The 13033-nt window shown below is 41.1% G+C and overlaps 1 protein-coding gene and 1 pseudogene across 1 annotated transcript in view; one reads left to right on the top strand and one right to left on the bottom strand.

Moving 5' to 3' along the window:
- ELOVL7 (ELOVL fatty acid elongase 7) overlaps nucleotides 1–13033 on the top strand; it is a 74074-nt gene that overhangs the window by 37579 nt on the left and 23462 nt on the right. The gene's annotated exons all lie outside the window — the stretch shown is intronic.
- LOC129074731 (putative 40S ribosomal protein S26-like 1) lies at nucleotides 5737–11858 on the bottom strand (annotated as a pseudogene).

Raw genomic sequence — 13033 nt, 5'->3', positions numbered from 1 at the left:
CTTAATGTGATTTATATAGGGAGTCATTGTATATTCTTCAGAAGGGGAAAAGATGGTGAAAGTGGTACATTAGGATTTTTTTTCTGATAATAACATTTACCCTAAACATTAAAAAAAGAGAGGGGGGGAGTTAGGAGATATTTTGGCCTAGTTGCAGTAATACAGGGAGAAATGGGGTTCTTTTTGGTTGTTGGCAGTGAAAATGGTGGAGAAAGTTTTCTTTTAAGAAAAGTAAAGCTTGCAGGTTAGAGGTGCAAGTGGAGCGTCAAAGATGACTCCATTGTTTTAGATCAGTAGAAAAATCAAGCCATTAGCATCAGTGAAGGTGTAGGATAAAGAAGCCAAATTGGGCAACATTAGTGCCTTTTGGGTTAGCCATGTTCTCTTTGGCAGTGGAATATCTAAGTTATAATGTTCAGTAGCCAATGGAAATAGTGACCTCTAGCATGAATGAAAGGTTGGGGTTTGGAGTTCAGATATGTATGTCATAACATAATATGAGGAGTAAGTAGATAACAAGAAAAAAAAGTGCCAAGCGCTGAGAGGAGAAGGCTCCAGTGCAGGGGTATGAAAAAAGAACCAACAGGACAAAATGATTCGGGGATGAACAATGGAATGGCGTAAGGCCAGTTAGAAGAGGGGTATGTTCTGAAAGTCAAAGTCAGGGCTTCAGGAAAAGGAGAGGTCAGCAGAGTGGAATTGCAGGGCAAGAGCGTAGATAAGAACTCGGTAAAAAGCCTTTGGGTGTTAGAAAAAGGGAGGTTCCCAACCTTCGTGTATAGCTCTAATGAGAGCCTATACCTTTAACCAAGTGGGATGGTTATCTGCAGACAGTCACACCCAGGCACCCCTTAGAGATGCTAGTGTCCAGAATCCCCACCTTGTGAATCACAGTATGTTGGATTTACTCAAGAACTGTCCTTCTCCCTTATTTCATTATCAGGGGCCTATTTCTTATTTCTTTCTAGTTAGGTGTAGCAGCTTGTCTGCTCCAGCCAGCGAGGGGCTTGTCATTATTGCCATTGATATCCACCAACACAGGTCATAATTGGCTAAACCTTTTCCTATCACAACGCATGTCTTTTGATGAAAATGAAATATATACCCAACAGTAAGTTTTGCTCTTTGTTGTCAGACTTACTGGCAAGGATCCCTTTGTTACTTTGTGCTCTTCCCTCTTTCCTCAAGATAATTTTTTATCGTTTATATGTCTCATTTTTGCTTTTTTCTAAGACTTGTCTTATATTAAGATTGTGATTAGGAGAATAGAGAAGCATTCTCCAGAGAGAATACAGAAGGAGGGCCAGGGGCATGAAAAGGGTAGCCTGACAAGGGATTTACAGAATGAATGAGAAGATGTCTCATTGTTACTATCCTTAAAACTGTTGGTCCGCCTTCTAAATGCTGTTTTAGTGAGAGGTATAAGATCAATATACTTAATAGGAGCATGGTTCAAGGTTATAGCCCTGGCTGGTGTGGCTCAGTGGGTTGAGTGCTGGCCTGCGAACCAAAAGGTGGTTTAATTCCCAGTCAGGGCACATGCCTGAGTTGCGGACCAGGTCCCCAGTAGGGGGCGTGCAAGAGGCTACCGCACGTTGATGTTTCTCTCCTTTTTCTCTCTCCGTTCCCCTCTCTCTAAAAATAAATAAATAAAATCTCTTTTTTTTTTAAGATTATATTCCTACATTCTATTTGGAGGAATCACAAACTCCACAGCTCAGATGACAGATTGGAAGACATTCAATATATATTGCATCTTTCTTAGGTCAGAAAAAAAGTCAAAGTAAAGGTGAAATCCTTTGTAGTTTAAGTGATATGATTTAGTTGTAGGGCTGGTTTTTTTCCCTTTATTTTTATTATTGACACAGGGCTGCATTTTTACATAATCATTGATCATCTAAGATACCTAACTCTATCAGACAAGATCAGGTGTGTTCAGGGTGGTATGGCTGTAGACAGATACCTAACTCTATCAAAAGGAAGTTCTACATGACAAAAAGGCAGTGTGATAGCTATGTGGATATCAGATACTTGGGAATTTGTAGGTGATAAATATCGCTGGAGAGCTATTCTGAAAGGATGTTATATGACCTTAATTACTCTGAAGATTTTATTGCATATTTATGCCAAAATTTTTTTCCATAGGTCTTATTTTTCTCAAAATTTTAGATATATACTGGATTTGTGTTCGGTCAACTTAGTAATATAGTAGAAAGGGAAAGAAAACATTTTTATGTGCAGTTTGACCACTTACGAATTTATCGGACTTTATAATACTGCATCTTTGTATTTACTTTCCAAAAGGAAAAACACACCAAGTTTCCAAGGACTTTATATTAGCAAGAGCAACAAGAAGTGTGTTTCTGGTTAATTTCATCTGTAACAGTACTGAATTTTGGTACTTTTTGTACTGGGGCAACTGAACTTTAAAGTTGAAGCTAGACTGGGATGTAAAGCTCATATGAAGACAAAGGTTGCCTTTGTGTAATTTATCCAGGCCCCAGTTTCTCAGTTCCTGATCTTTATTCTTGGTATTTCATTATTTGTCTTTCAAACGAAGTATAATGGGAAAGAAAGTATAGTGAGAAAAAAAGTAGTCCTACTTAACCAGGAACCAAATTAAATGAAAACCTCTTAAGTCAGTAAAGAGAAGCTTAATTTAAAATGCTTTATTTAACTATACTTTCCTTTATACTATATGCTAATTTAACTATACTATCTTATATACTATACATGATATTGAACATTTGAGGTCTGTCCGGGAAAATGTCCAGCCATTGTTAATATATGAGAATGGTTTGCGTGACATCGATATAACCTGGCAGCCAAGGAGAGTGGACTGGAATGCTCATTTGTGAACTATGATGACTTCACTGTACTAGTCAGTGGAGGCAGTAGATGCCATTGAGAGCATGTGTGCTGTGTGGCTGTCACATTCAAAATGACTGAGCTAGTAGAGCAACGAATCTGCATCAAATTTTGCATTAAGCTTAAATATTCCTCTGTGGAAACTACTCGGATAATTCAGAAGTCCTCAGCAATGGGCAGCTGGTGATTGGTAGATTGATCATGACAATGCTCCTTCATCACATCTCATGTAGTTTTTTGGTGAAACATCAAATCACCCAGGTGACTCAGCCCCCCTATAGCCCAGATTTGGTGCCCTGTGACTTCTGGCTTTCCCCAAAACTAAAATCACCTTTGAAAGGGAAGAGATTTCAGACCATCAGTGAGATTCAGGATCATACAACGGGGCAGCTGATGGCATTTGGGGGAACCGTGTGAGATCCCAAGGTGCCTACTTTGAAGAGAACTGATGCATCATTGTCCTATGTCCAATGTTTCTTGTATCTTGTATCTTTTTCAATAAATGTCTCTATTTTTCATATTACATGGCTTCTAGACAGACCATATACAAGGTAGACTCAACACCATCTACTACCCCCACTGACTAGTACAATGAAGTTGTCATTGTTAATGCTTGTGCATTCCAGTCCACTCTCCTTGGCTGCCAGGTTACATCAATGTTGTCCAAACCATTCTCATTAATTAACAATGGCTGGACTTTTCCCAGACAGACTTTGATATATATATCAAAGATATATATATAGATAGATAGATAGATAGATAGATAGATAGATATAGATGTAGATATAGATATATATCTATATATATACACACACACCCTCTCTTTATAGATATACATACCTGCCTCTCTCATTTAAATGTCTTAGTCTTCCTCTAAACCATGAGGATTTGGTTAAATGGTAATATTTCAAGTGAATAAAAGGCAACTAATCTTAGTACTAGAATTTAAAAAAGAGTACAACTGATCTTAATGAAAATACGTTCTTCAAGTTTATCAGAACCAAATCTCATTACAGAAAATCTTTTGAGAAGTTCAAGTACAGCCTCTCAGTACCAGTCAAGAGCACAAACAGACTATGGTTAAAGAGCAAACAATGGAGAGGTTCACCTCGTCACATGAGTTATTTCAAGATAAATGACTTATTTGCTTATGCTTCTAACTTAAATTTGAAGCTGAGAAATCTGGGCCTTTCTGCTAGCAGTGTGGCAAAATTTGACCATCAGCTATGATAATTTCCTTTGTTGATTGTTGACACCATGACATTTATTACTTCCCTCGCCTGCCCCAGTGTAGTTCTGTATAAGATATAAATTTGCATATGGCAGCCACCCTACCTCACAAGAACTTACAGAATTTAAGTGAACCAAGACATGTCTACAAGTGAAATAAAATGCAGCATGGTGATTATCAAATATAGAACTACAAACTAGAGTGAGAACCACAATTATTACCAACCAGTGTGGCGTGGATATTCAGCCAGTCAGGACGATGCCAGCCATGAAAAACTGACTAGGCTGTCCCAATGCCCAAGAACGGAATGGCAGGACTGGTGGTGGCATACTGAGCTGTCGGACTGCATATCATTTGTGTGATTTAGTAATTGATTAAGCTGAACAGTAATATATGGTAGTGGACTAAGCGATCATCAGTTTTGAACAGAACAATATTTCTACCTCATGAACTCTGCATTAAATCTCTTTAAGCAGAAATTTAGAGAAACAGTAGACAATAGCCAAGGGGTAGGCTTAGAAAAACCCTTATGTGTAAAAAGTCTCTAATGAATTAATGACCTCAACTTCTCCCTTGCCCTTCAGTATGTGATTCTACTGTCAGCGTTTTTAGCCATGAATGTGAAATGAAGGTGTGTGTGAAGCGTTCATACGTAGCGGTGAGGGGCTCCCGGGGCGCTGCCCAGGCTGGGCCATCCTGCTTCTGTAGTTCTCGAGCTCCAGAACGTTTTCCTTCATAGTGTAAGAAGTGCTTTATTCTCTCTCCTTGGGTACCTGAGACACTCACTTAAGAATTCATTTGTGTTAACAAGCATTATCTTAAAACCAAACCAGAAAATCCTAGCTCGGGATTCTCCCCTAAGTGCGATGGAAGGACCACCTGGCCGAATGGCCTTGCCTCTGGGGGAGGCCCTGGGGATGTGGCTCTCCATCCGTCTCTCAGCAAAGTGGGATGCATGTGAAAGTTGAAGAATTACCCTCATATTCTAAATAATAATGAAATTGCTTTCTTGAGCAATTTCAATGAGTTGAAATGTAATAACTTCACTTTTTTATTTGATGTTTGAAGGATTAGGTAACTAGGTACTTGGGACATTTTTGGTAGGTTTAAGTCTTGGTAGATAGCTGTATTTGGGGATTTAGGGCAGAATGAGATCTCGGGGTATCAAGAGGTTTGTCTTGAGGCCCCAGGAAAGGTGTGCTCTTTTTCTTTGCTGTGCTGAACATCTTTCTGTTCCTTAGAGCCAAGACCCCAGTGAGCTGAGTCAGTGTTTGTGGCTTGCCTGGAAAACTAAATGCCAATTATACTTTGTTTCGATGGAATACTTCAAATTTCCAAACAACTGAGCTGTAATTGGACTTTAGAAACCCAGCCGCTTATAGGATGAGTTACAGGCGTTGAAGCAGGGACTTTCTTGTGCCTGCCTTCCTTGCAGCTGTGGTCCAGGGATCTACCTGAGGCTATGTTTGCATTGTTTCCCTACTTTGTTCTGGCTTCTTCTGAAACCAGAGTTCTCGTCTTAGGCATAGGCACACATATGCAACTTCAATCTCTCCTTCACCACTGATTTTTCCTCATCCTATACGTGTATTCAGGATGTTTTCATCTTTTTTTAAAGTATAATTTCAATTTCATTTTTATCCAGAGAACTTTCCTTCAGTCCTTAAGGCCTTAGCGCCTTGCATGGGTGTTGCTGGAGGTTGTGGGGCAGCACCTGAGGTCTGAAGCAGCGTGGGGGTGTTCGGTCCTTCCCGGCTTCACGGGAACGATTCCTGACTGCCTGGCTGTGAGCGGCATGCTGAACTCACCCAGTAGTGTAGTTTCACACTACTACAGCCTGGGAAGCATACAGGAGATGAAGACACTCACTCCAGAATTGTCCCTAATGGCTGCAGCCTCTATGTTTCATGACAAACTTCTTCATGCCCGTGTCCTTGGGCACGCATCTGGAGCAGGCAGTGCAGCCAAGAGGCTGCACGTGCCAAGGCCTTTTCTGGCATGGCTGTTGTTCCTTCTTTTCTTGGCCGTCTTGGAAGCAAGGACCGAAGAGAGGTTTGGATGTTTTCATTTCTTAAATAAATATTTCACTGTATCATCTTTTTCCTTTTTCCTGTGAAATACCTTGAGTAACAGGCAACTTAGAATGGGGAAGATCCCAGAAGTCATTTGAGCTGAGCGTTGGGTCCACCTCTTCCTTGGAAAATCTTTCAGAGCTTCAGTCCTCATAGGTGGGTCAGCTCTTAGGGTCCCTCCAGCTCAAACCTCCCTTGAAGATAAACTTTTTGTATGTCTATACTATCTACTTTCTTTTTCTAAGTCATTGTAAATCTTTGCTGTAATACTAACTATACTAACTACTTTCAACACCTCCTCAATCTTTAGAGACCTAGATTTGGTTTCTACCACTCAACTGTGCAGTATACTTAGAGGTTTACAATTTAGAGGTCATCAATTTAACTAGAATTCATCTTGATATTGATTGTTTTACATTAAATTTTCTTGCAATCTAGTTTTTGCAATCTATCTGTAAAGTCAGTAGTAATTTTAATATTTGCATATTAATACATTTTCTTTTGTTAAATTTTGTACTTTAAAAATACTGATTATCCTGTTCTGGTCAGGTGGCTTAGTTGGTTAGAGTATTGTCTCATTACACCAAAAGGTGGTGGGTTTGATTCCCAGTCAGGGCACATACCTAGGATGCAGATTTGATCCCCTATCAGGGTGTTTGCAAGAGGCAACCGATAGATGTTTTCCTCTCACATCGATGTTTCTCTCTCTCCCCACTTCCTCTCTCTCTCTCAAATCAATTAAAAAAAAAGAACACTAGTCATCCCAATAGTTGGTCATCTTTGCCTTAATAGCTTTTCTCTCTTGTTTTACCCTTTGTCATTTTCATTTGATTATTTCAACCTCCCTTCTATGTCAGGAATAAATTGTTCAGCCATCACTATTTTGTTTCTGGCTTTTTCTAATTTATTTATTAGTGCTATAATGCTTTGATCTTCAATTTGTTTCCTTGACTCTACATTTTCCACTTCCATTTCATTCTTTTGTTTTAGTATTTTATGAATGCATGGTTGAAACTCAAAGCACTTGTGGAGAATTTCCTTTTGTTACCTTACCTTTTTTCTTTTTTGAGTTCTTTGTTTACTATGTGTTCATGCTTTACAGTTTTCATAATCGATTTGTGAATTTTTTCAGTCACTTCTTCCCGATTTTCTGAATACTTGATACCTCTGATCAGGCCATCTCTTTGCTCTGATGTATTATGGGTGCCTTGTTGTCCCTTCCCAACACTATTTTTTAAGCCCAGTGTGTTTTTCAGCATTGGGCCACCGTTTGAGAGCTGAGGATTTCCGTTTGTACACATTTTTTTCTATACCCTGAGACATAGGGAGTGAAAAGAATTCAGCTATGGAAGGTTGTACTTGAGTTGTATCCTCATTTCTGAAGTGTAAATATGCCAAGATTCACGGCACCTCAAAGGTGTATCCCATTCCCAAGGGACACCTGGAAGGCATCTTTATTTGTTCACCAGTTAAGTGCGGAGCCTCCACCGTCAGAGTCTGTCCTGTTGGTTCATTCCCTAGTGAGAGAAGGGAAAGGTTAGCTTATTAGTCCCTTTGCCTCTCTTCAGATTCGGGGGACCTTGTCAGAGTTCTCAGGTGCTTTTGCACCAGCAGTACAGCTGGGGAAGAGGCCACGTGGGGTGAGGAGCTGTGCCACGTTATGCATGGTGCCATGCCGCTCCGGAGCCCTTCTTGGGCCATGCAGCTTTTTGAGATTTTGAACATCTGCCTGTGTCCCTTCCTTATTTGGTTGCTTTTGTGAAATTTTGTGGGTGTTTTGTGACCACTTATTTTACTTTCTTTTAGTCTTTGGAGGGAAATCCTACCAGGCAGCTTTAATCCGCAGCTTTCTCTTACTGCCTTATGTGTCCCTGGCTTCTCTTTCTGCTTCCTCAACTTGGCTGTTTCCTTCTGTATTATTAATCACAGAAATTTATGCTACTCCCATATGATCACCTCTTGTTATTTACAGTTAATGATGACCTTAATCCTGAGCTGTAGTTCTGGATGTTTCTTCAAGTTAGATGAACATTTTCACTTGTTTTAGTTCGCTAGTGTGCTGTAGCAAAGTACCGCAAGCTGCGTGGTTTAAATAAGAGAAGTTTAGCATCTCACAGTTCTGTAAGCTAGAAATTCAAATGCAAGGGGTTGGCAGGATCGGGCCCTTCAGATGGCTGTGAGAGAAGGATCTGTTCCAGGCCTTTCTCCTTGGTTCGTAGATGGAAGTCTTCCTGTTTTTATTGTGTTCTTTTTATACACATGTCCGTTTCCAAATTTTCCCTTTAAAAAGGACACCAATCGTATCGGATCAGGGCCCCGCCTAGTGACTCCACTTTAACTTGATGACCTCTGTTAAGACCCTCTCTCCAAATAATGTCACATTCTGAGGTGCTGGGGGGTGGGGGTGGGTAGGAGTTCAACATACTAATTTAGAAGGGACAGAATTTACCCTGTAACATTTGATTATCCACTCACATCATAAATATTTTCTGCTGAATGCCAGACACTAGCCTAGGCATTGGGAACGCAAAAATAATGAAGCTCAGGCTCTTCCCTCTTGATGAGTGGGAAGATAAGAGTAAGTAGCATTTGCAATGCTGTGCAATAAGTGAGTTTTGCACAACTTATAGATGAGACAAATTGCTATAAAAACACCTTAGTGAGATGCCTGATCTTGACTGATCTGATTGAACCAGGGGTGACATCTCAAAGGAAATGATTATTTATATTGCATCTGTTCCAACAGGATGCAATTGCTATATATTTGTTCTCCCTGCTTCCAAATCTCACCCTCAGTCACCCTGCCCTGGAGCCCATCCCCCAGTTAATCCTTCCAAACACCACCTTGATTGAGACAGTTCCTGCTTGAGAAACCTGTAATGGCTCCTCAACATTAAGAAGTAAGTCTAAAAAATTCTTCAGCCTGGCTTTTGGTCCCTCCACAATCAAGTACTATCTCTGGAATCTACCTTTCCTGTTTTGATCTTTCTGTTTTTCTCTGTACATTACCAAAATGGACTGACAAACACTCGAAACACACCAGGAGCTTTTCTCTAATTTCATGCCAGATGTGAACCTTCATTTCGAGAGGCTGTAGGGTTCTATGTGAAGCGTTTGTGTGACCTCACAGTCTGCTTTGCATTTTCGATACCTGTATAGGTGTTCATTTTTTCCTGCAAAGTTAAACGTTGTTTGAATTCAGGGACCATATTTTAAAAATAATATTGTGTACTGCTCAGCACTTCCTTGCATAATAATAGATGCTCAGAAAACACTTTTTGTTTGAAGAGAAAATAAATGAGAGGAGTATTGCATTCATTTGAATAAAAGTAGAGAAGAAGGCCTGAGAGATCGGATATTTGTTCTTGCCCTGCCTTGTTTTTCTGATTTCACATTTTAAAACTCATTCAGCAGATTTGGGGTGGGCCGCTGTTCCAGGGAGGAAACAGCTGGGCACGGGAACACAGGAACACACTGGAAGTGCATAGGTTAAAACCCATTAGGTGGAAGTTTCCCTAGCAGTCTTTGAATTCTTACTGAGAAATGTATTTCTTATCCCAGGGCTTTTCTTCCCCAAGATAGCGGGAGCAGAGACTCTGCCTGAACTCTGGTTCTCCAGAATCATAACCCAGAGAGAGGCTGCCTGTGATAGATACCTTCCCCCGGGAAGTCCTTTCACCACCAGGCAGGTGTGTGCCTGTCACCTGCTCTGACTCCCTGCTGACCTTCCCTATCCCTTTCTAATGAGTCAAGTGCGCTGCCTTTTCCTGTTGCTCTCTGAGCTGCCCCTGCTCTCCTTGCCAAACCATCTTCTTTTGAAGGTGTGTTTCCCTTATCAGTTCTCTGATGGGCAATTGTTATTTTTGTGGAATAGCTTGATTTTTCCTGTCTCCCTCTCCTCTCTTACTTTGAACAAAGGTAAAGTTTCAAACCACAACGCAAAATATGAGGCTACAATTGCCTTTTCAACAGGAAATTTTCTCAGTTCCATCACAGACTTCCGTTCCTCTGCTGGTGCTTTCCAGTGGCTCATTTCAATTTATGCATCCCTGAGAAACATCTCTGGCAGCCAGATCTGTCCTTGAAGGTTTGTCCCTGATGTCTCATTTCCAAAGCAGAAATCAGCGGGCAGAGCCCAGAACCTCCCAAACATCAAAAGAGAAAGAGGAAACAATACGGCCCTTTTTCTGGACCACAGATGTGCCCTAGGAAAGCCATATGCTGACTCTACCACTCCTTTCCCTCAAGAGAGTGTCCCCAACACATTTTGCAGGGTTTGGATCAGTCTGTATTTGCGGGCCCACCCATAAGAGGCTGGCCATGCTTTTAGACTTTAGTGCTCCTGCTAGGCGCTTCCTACTGCAGGCGACCCCAAGGCCTCACCCCCACCAGAGTGAACCCCAGCAAGACCTTCTCAGATGAGCTCTGCCTGTGGTTACTGTTAAAATAGTTTGGAACAAAAGAGATGAAGTGGTCAGGTACTTTAAGCACGCTCTCTGTGTTCCAGTGTTAGTGTCTAGATTATGCTGACATAAGCAGCTTGGGGCTCTGAATAATCTCCAGGTAAGCTGCCTTGTAGGAAGGACCTTCTCCTGGACGCAGCAAGCATGGTTCCCACATTGGAACTTGACATCTTTAATGTAGGCCTAAAGATGCTCATCTGGGCAGATTAAGTCCCTTCTTTACCAAATGACCCAGTCACCATGTGATACTGTTAAAAATAAGGAGCAAAAGTCATGAGTCAGTTGCTGGGGCTGGGGCAACCGGCTGACTGTGCAGACGCCCCTGTTCACTCTACTCCTGCCACATAGTTTTTAAGGCAGACCAACTCAGACAAGGAGCTACTTTCTCTCCCTGTGTAGCGCCTGCCTTGCCTCTTCCACCCTTCACGGAAGTGTCTTGTTTACTGGTTTTGAATTTTAAGTCTCTGCTTCACATACATGAGAGATCTGATTTTTTTGGCATCTCCATCCCTGAACTTTGTGTCACTGAGTATCTTAAATTGGTTGTTATGGTCCCAGTTCTGTTGTCAGCTAGAAGATAGCTCTATACCTTGACCATGTAGAATGATTTTTCTCCCCATTTCTATGCACCTCTGTCTGGCAATCAAGAGTCCATGTGTAATCACAGTAGAGGGTCGGCGGGGGCATGCCTCGAGCTTGTCCAGGGGTAATGCTATATTGGCAGGACAATCCAGGTTGCCCCAAATTCAGTTATTCATTTTTTAGACAATCCCTGCAATGTGTTGTTGGCATTCAGTCCATCATTGTCCCAGTTTATGAGGAAATTCTTAGCAGTTTGCATTCAGTTTCAAGGTAAATGGATCAGGTTTTCCTTTTATGCCCCAACATTACACAATTATGGCCCTTCCTTCTTTTCTGGTAGGCCCATCAGTGTTAAGGACTATTGGATGGTAGGTTATTACAAGCAAAGGATCGATTAGAATCTCTGCTCACTGGGTAAATGGACCCTTCCCCCAGGTCTCCAGTCCTTCCACCTCTCTCCTGCCTGGCAGATGCCTGTTTCTGCCACTCCACCCTGCGCAGTGTGAGTTGCTTCTCTAACTCCCTTCTCTCTTCCTCCATATCAGTCTTGTGTGATCTTTGGGATTAGATCCCTGTGTTTACTGTGTTTACTGCCTGTGAATATCTCTCACCTGCACTAGACTGGTTTCTTCGAGTCTTCATGCTAGGGAGAGGAAAACAGTAGAATGAGAAAAAAAAAAAAGAGAGAGAAGGTAGGAATTGCACAGAAAACAGATTAATATTGTGAAATGTAACCCCACATATGTCATATAGAATTAGAATTAGAATCTTTCAGTCTGACTGTGAATAATTTAAACAGCATATTTTGGCAGTTTAATTATGAAAATAACGAATTGAGGTCTGTCATCTCAATGGTTAAGGTGGGGGGAGGGAACACTCACATAAAGACAATTGGAAAACATCAAGGGAAGAATCATGTAGAATCAATGACGTATATACAGGCTCCTAAAATGAAAGTAGTACAGTTTTCTCTAGATTTGTTCCAGAAACTGCCATTTAACTGTACAAGGTAATGAATTTGGCCAAATGTTTTCCAATTAAGTTGGTACAACTTGTTTCTACAAATGATAATGTCTGACTTTGAATCTTCATTCTTGATCAGATTCTATGCTCTGAACTTTACAAATATATGGTTCTCAAAACAACTCTCTGAGTCCGTGTATTCTTTCTTGGTAAGTTGTAGAATTCCTGTTTTACAGAGTAGGAAACTGAGCTTTAATTTTGCCATGGGTCACACAGCTATTAAGCGGTGGGATTTCAGCCAAGGTCTTAGTGAGCCCACAGCCCCTGCGCTTAACCGTGCATCACACCTGCACTGTAGAAAAGTCTCTAGGAAAACAGGAGTCCAGGCGACACTGGCAAGACCCTGGCCTCACCACAGCTCAAGCGTGAGCTCAGCTTGAGGACACGATATACCGAGGCAGAGGGCATGCTGAGCTGCCTTGCTGGGCTTGGCGAGATGTCCTGGAGCGGGCAGGCCCTTGAGGAATTAAGGTTGCAGTTCCTCTTTCATGTATGTGTGCATTTATCTGGGGGTCCCAGCAAAGCGGTGGCTGATTTTACTCTTTTATTTTTCCCTTTAAAATATTTTAATTCTTTTTTTAGATATGTAATAATATATTTACAAGAATCAAAAACCAGACAATATGGGTCTTCCTTCCAGATCTTCAGCCCAGTTTGTACCCCATTCTGGGTATCTCATGAATATCTTTTCAGAGTTCCTTTTATGCTAATATAAATAAATATAAATTTATATTCTTCCTTCCTTGTTTTCTATATAAAATGTAGTCATTTAAAAATTCTGTTCCTTCCTTTGC

Source organism: Pteronotus mesoamericanus, unplaced genomic scaffold, assembly GCF_021234165.1.
Source record: "Pteronotus mesoamericanus isolate MK-2021 breed Mesoamerican mustached bat unplaced genomic scaffold, CSHL_Meso_final contig_50, whole genome shotgun sequence".
Lineage (NCBI taxonomy): Eukaryota > Metazoa > Chordata > Mammalia > Chiroptera > Mormoopidae > Pteronotus > Pteronotus mesoamericanus.
The sequence above is the reverse complement of the archived record's forward strand: the minus strand, read 5'-3'. Positions and strand labels throughout refer to the sequence as shown.